At 35.4% G+C, this 11,745-nt stretch overlaps 1 non-coding gene across 1 annotated transcript; it reads left to right on the top strand.

Annotated features, from left to right (window-relative positions):
• The first annotated feature begins 5,117 nt into the window (after window positions 1–5,117).
• Window positions 5,118–5,220, top strand: LOC116137824. The gene has a single exon (XR_004129229.1). It is a non-coding gene; the product is annotated as a small nucleolar RNA R71 (small nucleolar RNA).
• The last annotated feature ends 6,525 nt before the right edge of the window (window positions 5,221–11,745 follow it).

Genomic DNA, 11,745 nt, shown 5'->3' with positions numbered 1-11,745 from the left:
AACATCCTTAGCTAATAAATCACAGAAAGGTTTAGAGATTTTAGAGAAATCCTATATGAATCTCCTATAAAAACCCGCATGCCCAAGGAAACTTCTAACAGCCTTCACTGAATTGGGAGGTGGTAGTTTCTCAATGACTTCAATCTTCGCTCGATCCACTTCAATTCCATTCGCGGATATCCGATGACCTAACACAATCCCATCTCGTACCATAAAATGGCATTTTTCCCAATTTAACACCAGGTTAGTGTCAACACATCTCTGCAAAACATTAGATAGGTTAGTCAAACAAACATCAAAAGAATCACCAAAAACAGAAAAATCGTCCATGAAAACTTCAATGCACTTCTCAACCATATCAGAGAATATTGAGATCATGCAATGTTGAAAAGTTGTAGGAGCGTTGCACAAGCCAAAAGGCATTCTTTGATAGGCAAATGTTCCGTATGGGCACGTGAAAGTCGTTTTCTCTTGATCTTCTAGCGCTATAGCAATTTGATTGTAGCCTGAATATCCGTCTAGGAAACAATAGAACTCATGGCCAGCTAACCTCTCTAACATTTGATCGATGAATGCCAATGGAAAATGGTCCTTATGAGTCGCGGAATTTATTTTGCGATAGTTGATACATACTCTCCATCCGGTGACTATTCGTGTTGGAATCAGCTCTTTGTTATCGTTACGGACCACTATCATTCCTTCCTTCTTTGGCACCACTTGGACTGGACTTACCCATGCACTATCCGAAATTGGATATATAATTCATGCATCTAAGAGCTTCAATACCTCCTTCTTGACCACTTCTTGCATTGATGGATTCAATCTTCTTTGTGGTTGGATGGTAGGCTTATAGCTCTCCTCCATTAGGATCTTGTGTGTGCAAATTGAAGGACTGATACCTTTTATATCCGCAATTGTCCATCCAATGGCCTTCTTGTATTTCCTCAATATGCGCAACAACTTTTCTTCCTCTACAACATTCAAAGAAGCATTAATAATGATTGGAAAAAATTTACCCTCTTCTAAAAATGCATACCTTAAATGAGATGGTAGTTGCTTGAGCTCAAGTGTAGGTGGCTTTGTGATTGGTGAAATGGACTGAGACACCATGGCTCCAATTTCTTTGATCGATTTAGCTTCAGGACGAACCGAGGGTGGTAAAGCATTTAAGTACCTTAAACACTCTCTTATCTCTTCACTATCAACTTCATCTTCATGATCTCTAGAATTCATCAAACAATTCTCTAAGGGGGAAATAGGGTAGCTTTCTTCAAAATTCTGCTCCACTATGGTGTCGAGAACATTAATCTTACAACATGTGTCTAATTCAAATAGGTGCTTCATAGATTCAAAAACATCAAATTCTACTTGCTCATCTTTTACCCTTAAGATTAATTTCCCTTGGTGGACATCTATCAATGTTCTACCCGTGGCTACAAAAGGTCGTCCTAAAATTAAAGGTATTTCCCTATCTTCCTCCATGTCTAACACTATGAAATCTACTGAGAAAATAAGTTTGTCTACCTTAATCAAGACGTCTTCTACCACCCCCCTAGGATATGTTATTGATCGATCAGCTAATTGGAGAGACACGGTGGTTGGCTTCACTTCTCCTAATCCAAGTTTCCTGTAAATGGAAAACGGCATTAAATTTATACTTGCCCTTAAATCACATAAAACCTTATCAAAATAACAACTACCAATAATACAAGGGATAGTAAAACTCCCTGAATTTCGTAGTTAAGGTGGTAGTTTCTTTTGAATCAGCGCGTTACATTCCTCCGTTAACATAACTTTCTCGTGTTCCTCAAAGTTTCTCTTATGCGTGAAGATCTCCTTCAAAAACTTCGCACATTCCGGCATCTATTCTAGCATATCAACAAAAGGGATATTAATATGTAAACTTTGAAACATATCAATAAACTTACCGAATTGCTTGTCAAGCTTCTGATTTTTCAAACGTTGTGGGTACGGAAGGTTTACATGGCTTAAAGAAAGTTTTTGCTCAGATTCACACTCGCCGTGTCCACCAGATTTATCGCCATAGCGACTAGTTGCAACTTCTGACGATTTGGGAGCTATTTCACAATCGCTGTGGCCACCCGTATCATCACTGCGGCGATCGTCCTTCATGCTGACGAGCTTCTCCCTCGCTGCGGTGATAAATTTGCTCGCCACGGCTATCGTTCTTCTGCTTTCCTTCAAATCTTTCTCTTGTTCTTGCTTCTGTTTTTCACCCTCTGAATTCTCCAAAATTCTTCCACTCCTCGAGGTAATTGCATACGCTTGTTCCTTGGGATTTTTCTTTATATCGTTCGGCAAAACTCCTTGAACTCTTCCCGCTAATATGTTATGAATTTGCCCAATTTGAGTCTCAAGGTTTCTAATAGAGGCTGGTTGATTTTGGGCAAGGATGTCAATCTTCTCAAACCTCTTGCTTGTCTCTTCAATGAACTTGGTAAGCACATTCTCCAAGTTAGATTTTGGCTCTTGAGTTTGAAAAACAGGAGGTTGTTTATGCTCGTTGTTGTTGCTCCACGAGAAGTTCAGGTGTTTCCTCCATGCTGGATTGTATGTGTTGGAATATGGATTCCCTTACCCCCTTTGGAAATTATTGACATAATTAGTTTGTTCAGGCTAAGCAAACAGGTTCTTTTCTTGACAATCCTTGGATAAATGATTTCCTGCACAGAGGTCATATGTTAGAGAAGAGGATTCAATTGCATTTATCTTTAATACATTACCTAATTGCCTCTGGATGTTTGAAAGTTGAGCAGCCAATGCGGTGTAACTGTCAACTTTGTGCACTCTCGCTGTAACGCCCCACTTGAGGTACGTAGTTAATGCTTCTTCTTTTGCTCTTTTTGAGTTGATTCATTATTGTTGGGTTGGCCTTTGAGTGATATGTTGAACACTTGCCTTGATATTGGTTGAAAATAGAAGAAGTTTAGTGTTTCAGTCTTCGCCGGGACGAAGAAGAATCTTCGCCGCAACGAAGAGGTGTTGAAGCCACGGGGAAGCTGTTGGACAGTTTTGCCGCGACGACATGCCGACCAAATTGTTTGTTAAGTTTTAGATATTTTCTTCCCTAAGGACAATTTGACCAATCTACCCCTAATTAGCAAGAAAAGTAGGGAGTAAAATGTAAGGAATTTTCATGAAGAATATGTTGTTATGGGGGTGTGTTGTAATGAATCAAAGGATTTAAATAGAATTCCCAAAGAAGAGTAAGGGCAAAATGGGAATGCTTGTGTATAAATTTCATTAAAAGGAATTAAGTCATTGCAAACCCTTCATTCTTCTTCTTCATCGCCACTCTCCTCTCTTACTTCCTCTCAATTTCTCTTTCTTTTGATCAAGGAGTTTTGAAGGGCTTTTGGAGTGATTTGGGGTAGAAAATCAATCTAAGGCATCTAAGGTAGGATTCGTGCTTTGGTTGTGACTGTGTGAGTTTTTGAATTATTTGATTACTTGAGGTTTTTTGTTCAATTGTTTAAGAGTAGAGAAAAAGTCAAACAAACCAAGTGAAGGAAGAGCTAGTGAAATCTCTCCATAACAAGGTAAGTAATCCAACCCAAGTTGAGATTTGAGAATTTTCTTGATTAGGTTTTGATAGCAATTTGTATTATGTTGTATACATGTTATTGAGTCTTAAATGGAGATTTCTAGTGCTTGGTGATTGTGTATACATTTCAAATATAGAAGTGAGATGTAGGTTGGAAATGTGTTGAGATGGAATTGAAGGATATTGAGGAATCCTTTTTGAAGTGTCTTTCTTGGCAGGATTTATGGCTATGTGAGGGGTTTCCCCATTTTGGATGGTTAGAGAAAGACTTAGAATTATTGTTATAGTAGAGTTTATTATGCACTTAGTTGTTTGATGAAATGCCTAATAGAGGTTTGAGTATGAGTAGTGAACCTTAATTCTTGCAACATTGCATGTTGGCATTTCATAAGTGCATTAGTGGAGATGAACCATCCATAGGCATTAATTGTGCATTGAGAAATGACCTAAGAAAGAGTAGGAAACTTTGTGTATGCACTTGCTCTTTAGTAGAGAACTTTGTGGATGCAACACTCTACGGGTAGAGAGAATGAGAAGTGCTAGAGTAGAGTAAATGAGAAGAGTAGTAGAAATGGGTTGATGCTTTGTGATCATCACCCGACAGTTATGAGAATCAGGTGATGCTTTGTGATCATCACTCGACTAGCCATTAGAAATGGTTGAGCTTTGTGATCATCACCGATAGGTAGTAGAAACGGGTGGAGGCTTTGTGTATCATCAACGGGTTAGTTCTAAAAAGGGTTGATGCTTTGTGACATCACCGACATTTATTAGAAGTGGGTTTGATGCTTTGTGATCATCACCCGACAGTGATTAGGAACGGGTTAGTGCTTTGTGATCGTCACCCGAAAGTCATAAGGAACGGGTAGGTGCTTTGTGGTCTCCACCCATAGTTACGAAAACCGGTAGTGCTTCGTGATCCCCACTCGGTAGTCACTAAAACGGGTTGGTGCTGTGTGAACTCCACCCGACAGTCTGAAGAGTGAGATGGTCTGTGGTGAACGCATCCGGCCGTCCTCCGGTAAGATAGCCATGACGTTTAGTAGGAAACAACCGAAAATGTGAGGAAAGAATTAGAGAAATACATATGGGATAAAGAGAAAGGGTTTTTACTTACTGAGCGTTTTTTGTTGCTCACCCCGTTATTTCCTTTATGATGCAGGATCTAGGTATGATGCAGTCGGAGGGGCGTCGCAAGCAGGAGCAATAGCTACACGTGTTCCCCTGTTTTTTGTCTTTTAAAATGGTTTTTTTTTGTAATGATGCTCTTTGTGTATAAAAGACGTATTACTTATAATAAAAGAAAAGTTTTGGGCCCATTTTCTATTGTTATTATGCATGCATTGTACTAGATTACAGCAGTTGTTACACTCGCTGATTTCCTTTGAAGTTCTCTCCAAGTCCCATAGTTTTACTGTTCGCCTCACCTCAATCAGATTGTATGCTTCCTCTGGTGTTTTATTGTTCAAGGCTCCCCCCTTGCAGCATCAATCATGGCTTGAATAGTTGTAGCAACCCTTAGTAGAACGTTTGCACTTGCGACCAAATTGGTAAATCATGGTGAGGGCACCTCCGTAGAGAGCCTTATATTTCCCATGCTTCATACAATGACTCCAATCTTGTTGGTAGAAGTTGGTAATCTCACTCCTCAGCTTGTAGATTTGGCAGGTGGAAAATATTTAGTGAGGAACGTTTTAGCTAACTCACTCAATTCATGATACTCCCAAGTGTAGAGAAATCAACCAAGCCTTAGCTTTATCCCGAAGAGAAAAATGGGAAAGCCTCAGCCTAATGTGTCATCAGATACCCATTATGCCTGAATGTGTCACAACTCTAGAAAGTTGGCAATATGCAGGTTTGGATCATCATTAGGTACCCAGCGAATTGGATCGATTGCTGAATCATTTGAATAATTTCTGGCTTGATCTCAAAATTATTCGCTTGAACTGGTGGTTTCCTGATGCTAGAATAGCACCCTCAACAGTAGGACTAGAGTAGTCCTCAATGCTCTTCGACCCACTACTGCTCCACCATTGCATTTCCTCCTATGGTATCCTTATTCTTATTCTCTTGATTTTCCACATGGGATTTACAATTCTTGTGTTAGCCATGTTAGTTTTTCAAGTTAGCTTACCTCTTTTCTTTCCTCAATTGTTTACGCGTTCTCTCGATCTCAAAATCTAGTGGATTAAGATCACCACCACCTTTTGAACATAAGCTCTCCAAGTTCTAGCTAAAAGAAACACACAAACAACAAAATTAATTTTCTAAGCAAAAATACACACATCAAATTAGCAACTAAATATTTGTATGATATTGGTAAAACAAAATAGTTCTCCGGCAACGGCGCCAAAACTTGACAGCTATTCGCAATTATACGAAATCGTGCAATAATAAAGCCTCAGTAAACGAGTCTCAAATCCTCCAAGGGAACTACCTACCAAGTACCAAACTAGTCTATTTGTACTATTTGATGAAACAGAATTTTAAGAATAATTAATGAAAAAGATAACAAACTAAAAACTAAACAAAAGCAGAATTTTATGAATATTTGGTAATAGACCAATATGAGACCAATGACTAAACCTAGGGCATAGATTCACACCAATTTAATCCTATACATTGACAATTATTGCTAACCTATAATCTTAGGCTAAAGCCCAACTCCCTGATATTCACTAACTTTCTCTCGAACAATTAGCGAATTAACCCTTAAGCAATAACCCAAAATATCTCTAAGTTGGATTTAGGAGCTAAGAGATCAATTAAGTTCTATGGATTTACTAGAGCCTCATAGATCGCGGTAGCCTCTCTAGCGTTTGCTCAATCTATGGTTTTATTATCTTAGACAAATCAGGTCTCATCTCTCGATCTCCCCAATCCCTGATATCTCAACCCTCGGATCCTTAAGAATTGAAAGCATTACCATAATAATAAACTTAGAATTAATGCTCAATAAGAATTAACAACAATAAAGTCAACACATATCCATAAATTGGGCTACATCTTTAGCCCTATAAAAGGGATTTAATTGCAGTAATAAAAACCAACCATTGTATTCAATAACAGAGTTCAAGAAAGAAAAAATACTAAAAATATTTTCTATGGCGACGAGAACTGCAAGACATTCCTGATCTCCAAAATAGTAGCCGTCCTTTTCTTCTCCTTCTCTCTCTAATCTCTTAAAACCTACTTAAAGACCCTATTATAGAGTGCTAGGTTTGGTGTTGCTTAGGAAATAATAAATGCTTACCCATTCAGATTCAACTAGGAGAATGCAATAACCCAACAGGCCATGACCACGTTGCGGCATAAAAACGGTCGGTGCGGCGATCGTTATTTCATCCCATGAGTCCGTATCTCTAGAATTGGTAAATTCATCACATGAACCTTTGTAGCTCTTGAATAAGTTTCCAACAGCACCAAATACGTTGAATTCCATTCCGAAAGCTCAAGTTATGATAGAAACCTCGAAGCATTCATCTTGAAGGATTTCCAGATTTTTACGTTGTATATTCGACGCGTCACACACTTTCCTCGTTTCAACTCAACTCCGATTTCTTGCACCGTTGGTTCCACTTGTCATGAATTTCCTCGACATCATTCTTTTCCTTCAAATATCGGTTTTTGAACCGGAAAATAACTCAAATACACCCTTGATCCCATAAGGTATTTAGGAAAGAATGTAATTTATAATTCCACAACTTAAACACATTTTCCCACAATAATCCATTAATCACTAACAAAATATATCTTTCAAGCTCTATCAGTCCCCGAGTCGAGTGGTCCGACTAGTTGGTATCAATCGTTCGGAATTTGGTGACTTAACATATCCGACCCTTTGAAACTGAATAAACCTAAACCCTTGATAAATCCAACAAACACAAGCCTTGTGGTCCCCGGCTAGGAAACCTTAACCGTGCAACTACACTCCACCATAGATCAGCCCCAACCGTCAGAAAAACCACACCAGGCCACCCAAAAACTCTAATTCACCATAAAATACCATCATCCGCCACAACAAAAAGTTATAAATCCATGTCCCAAATGCCAACATCAAACTCTCTAATCACATATCAACTCGAAGGCCGAGTGAAGTGCGACCCGCTAGAGTCGTGGAATGGAGGGTCGGTATGCGTGATTGTATCAAGGATGCACAAAGCCAACATACATTCGATGAAAGATTAAGAAGGAATAGGGATTCTTGTTCTTTAGGGAATTTGTAGTGAACCGTGTGTAGTCATCATTTTCCGGATTTGAACTGAACCGGTCAGTGTCTTGCCTTGCTGGTTTCAACCTAGGTTCCAATTCCCAGGTTAATTAGCTGCAAACCGGGTTTTAGGGTTTCCTAGACCAAAAGAAGGAGGTCCAATGGCCGGTCTGGGTTTTAAAACATGGGTTTTTGTATTGACAAAATAATTAAATTGATTCATTTAATTTATTTTTAAGATACCAACTATTTCAAATACTAATTTGTTAAATAATATTTTTATTTTAAACCCATGTTTTTATTATTTACACATCTTTTTTATAGTCCCGCAATACATAAAAAATAAACAAACAATCAAAAAAAACAGTTTTTACTTAACTGAATTTAAAATACAATAAAAAGAACAATTCTATTACAAAATCATGAAAAAAAAATTCCCTTAAAAGTTTATGTTATATAATCATACTCCACAAGTTATTGGTGAAATACTTTTTAAACTGACAAAAATAGTCTCCCTATATCATAATGAAAGGATGCAAATTACACATTGATTTACACAGCCCGTTCCTACCATGCACATGAATGATAAAAAATTATTTTCGTCTACTTACCAATTTGTATGTTGTTAAAAACAAATAAAAAATTGGTATGTTTACCAATTATGTAAATAAACCATGTGACTAGCGTGTCAAACAGATGAAGTCAATCTTTGGCCTTGCTCTAGACCCCACCAAATCACCCCATGATCAAAATTTAAGATTATTTTCCTAAGGAAATATAGGAAATAGTAGTCTTTAGCTTTCATGGTTCTATTTCTATTTTGTAATAAACGTTTTCCTTCACTCAACATATGTGTCATCAACTTCTTCAAACTTCCTCCATTAAACGATTGTTTTGTTTACTCAAGATAAATGAAATTTGATTCATCTTAAGGACAACCCCACTTTGCTGCGTTTCCAAGTTCTCTTCCTTTTAAAGTTTGACGTGGGGTTCACGTGGCTCTGCTTACTTGCTGTAAGTCGATTTTTCAGAGAAAGAACCTTTATGATTATCCTCTTACCCCCTAAGATTTTATGGGGTTTTCATTTTTATTCCAAATAATTGGGAGAAATTGGATTTCTAGGAGCAAATCCAAATACACAAACGTAGCCACAGATGGACGATAAAGTGTTTTATTTTTTCCACTCAAATAATTGGTGCGAGTGATCTTGGGGAGCTTTGTCTGAACGTGGGTTTGTGTGTATTTATTACAACATTCATAAATCCAAAAGTCCATTAGTGCAACTTTTGTTTTAGCCTTTATTAGAGATGTCCGTGTCATTTTATCACATTATTTTATTAAGAAAATTCAACATATTATTTGTGTACGTTTTTCACAAGACTAATAGGTTTGTTTGGTGTCGGGGGCCAATAAAATGACAGGAGTAATCCTTCCGGTTTATTTTTTTTGTACAGATGTCCATGTTTTGGTTTAAAGTTAATAAAATTTACGGGCCCATCTTCTATTTGGCATAAATTAATTTACTGTTTGTATAATATAGGGGATAATCCGATACCTTCCCCCAGGCCTGGGTTGTATTAAAAAATTACTCTGTATTTTGTATTTTTAAAACCTATTTTGTTTGCCCACGTTAATACATTATCCCTTGTTGGACATAATTTGCCCTCAAATGTACCCCCCCCATGTCCCAACTAACCTTGCCGCGCCATCCCCCCACCATTTGTAGAATTTAGCTAAAACATCTCACCTACAAAAACAGTTTAAAAGTTTTACCAAAATCCTACCCAGCGCACCCAACCACCACCGCAATCAGATTGTCCGTAATGGGCCAAACCCGCCCCCGGCCGGGATTAAGTGCCGTTCTGCATTGGTAGGCCGTTTCCACCCACATCTTTTGGCCTGGTGACAACGGCTATGGATGTTGTTGATACCTGCCCAGATTGGCCCCTTTTAACCGAACGCCCAGCCGACCCATATACAACCAGTCCGTGTGCCATTTCGTCGACTAACCGTGTGGCTTGGTTTCCCCGGCAGTGACTTGGGTGGGGTGGGGGGTGATTTTACTACAAATTTAAAAGTTATTGATATGGTTTTTTGAGATATTTTTAGCAAATTCTTTAATGTAGAGGTTTAAAAGAAATAATTTTTCAAATGATACTAATAAAAATAACTATTTATACTATTTTTAAAAAGAAGGTAATTTAGTAAACCTATAACATACCCACCCCATGTTTCTTTACTAACCAAACACTATTTTCACCAATTTATCTCCGAAACCAATAAACCTTTTTCTAAACCATTTCCAGTAATTTTCAGATAATTTTATCGTTTTACCCATTAATTATATAATACCCCTATAATAAAAACATATATGCAATCCCAAAGATCCCATAACTTATATTATTTTGATTATTTATATATTTAGGGCAAATAATTTCTTATATATTTGATAATTGAAAATTTTCGACACCCATTTGACCTCTGAGTTTGATGTGCTCCTAAAATTGGCCCACCCAAGGTCCCCCCCCAAACACTGATTGTAATTAACTAACACATATGTTTTTCCCTTGTTATTGTTATTTTGAATTTGAACATAGCTTCTTGTTCATCATACACTGGAGAACCCTAAAACCCATAAAAAATTTTATAACCCATATATGAAATTATAATTTTATTATTGTTTTATGTCCCCATTAACGTAGAAATTTAGATTTATAAGCCTAAATAATCCTTTATGGAACGCCAATTATTATATAAATTATATAAATATAAAAAAAATATATAAAATACATAATAAGTAAAAAAAATAAATAACAATAATAATAATAAATAAAATTAAAATAAATATAAAATAAGAATAAATAAACAATATATAAAATATCAAATCAAACGATAATAAAATAAATAATATATATATATAAAAATAATAATATAATAAAAAAATAAAAAACAAGAAATATATAAGATATTTAATCTATATATTAAAAAATTAAAAATGATAACTAATAATATTATAATTAATAAATTAAATAAAATATAATAAATAAATAAATAAAATAAATAATAAATATAAACTATATATATAATTAAAATATATAAGGAACGGCAAATAATAAACTATACAAAATAAAAATATATACTCATAAAATATATAATCAAATAATAAAAAACTCATATAAATGAAATAAACAAAAAATATAATTAAAATATATTAATAAATAAAAATAATAAATTATTAAAACAAAATTATAATAAATAATATAATAAAATAATGAATATAAACGAAATATATAATAATCTAAGTGTTAATATTCACAACACTAAAACCATAATAACAAATACAATCACATCACCGACACAACAAACAAAATCATAATCACAAACAGAATCAACACCACTAAAATCAACAAACCACATCAATAAATCAAACAACCAGAAAAGAGGTAGAGAATTATAAGAGATAGGAGAATATACTAATAATATAAAAAAAAATATCCAATAAAAATAAAATAATACTAATATATCAATACAATATATATTTATAATAATATAATAATATAAAAATCTATATTATATATTAAATAAAACAATAAATAATACCTAAATATCAATCGATACTAATATAATTAAATAATAAAAAAAATCTACAGTTACTATCCACATACTAAATAATCCTAACACTATTTTATACATATACTAAACTCAAATAAAGATTCATTACAACTTATAACATACAAATCAGAAAATCAAAAATCAATATATACAATCCTAAAATCAATACTAATAGAAACTAAATCCACACCTCTCTACCTCATACTTTAACTCCCTCAGACTAAACCATCATACAACCATAACCATCTCATCCACCCTGTCCATATCCATCATCTAAACCCCCCAAAATATCCTCAAAACAACCTCCTACTTAAACTACCTACACACATAAAATTAAGGTCATCACTCAATCACCCA

This window comes from Pistacia vera, unplaced genomic scaffold, assembly GCF_008641045.1.
Source record: "Pistacia vera cultivar Batoury unplaced genomic scaffold, PisVer_v2 Contig334, whole genome shotgun sequence".
In the NCBI taxonomy this organism is placed as follows: Eukaryota; Viridiplantae; Streptophyta; class Magnoliopsida; order Sapindales; family Anacardiaceae; genus Pistacia; species Pistacia vera.
This window is presented reverse-complemented; position numbering and strand designations above follow the sequence as displayed.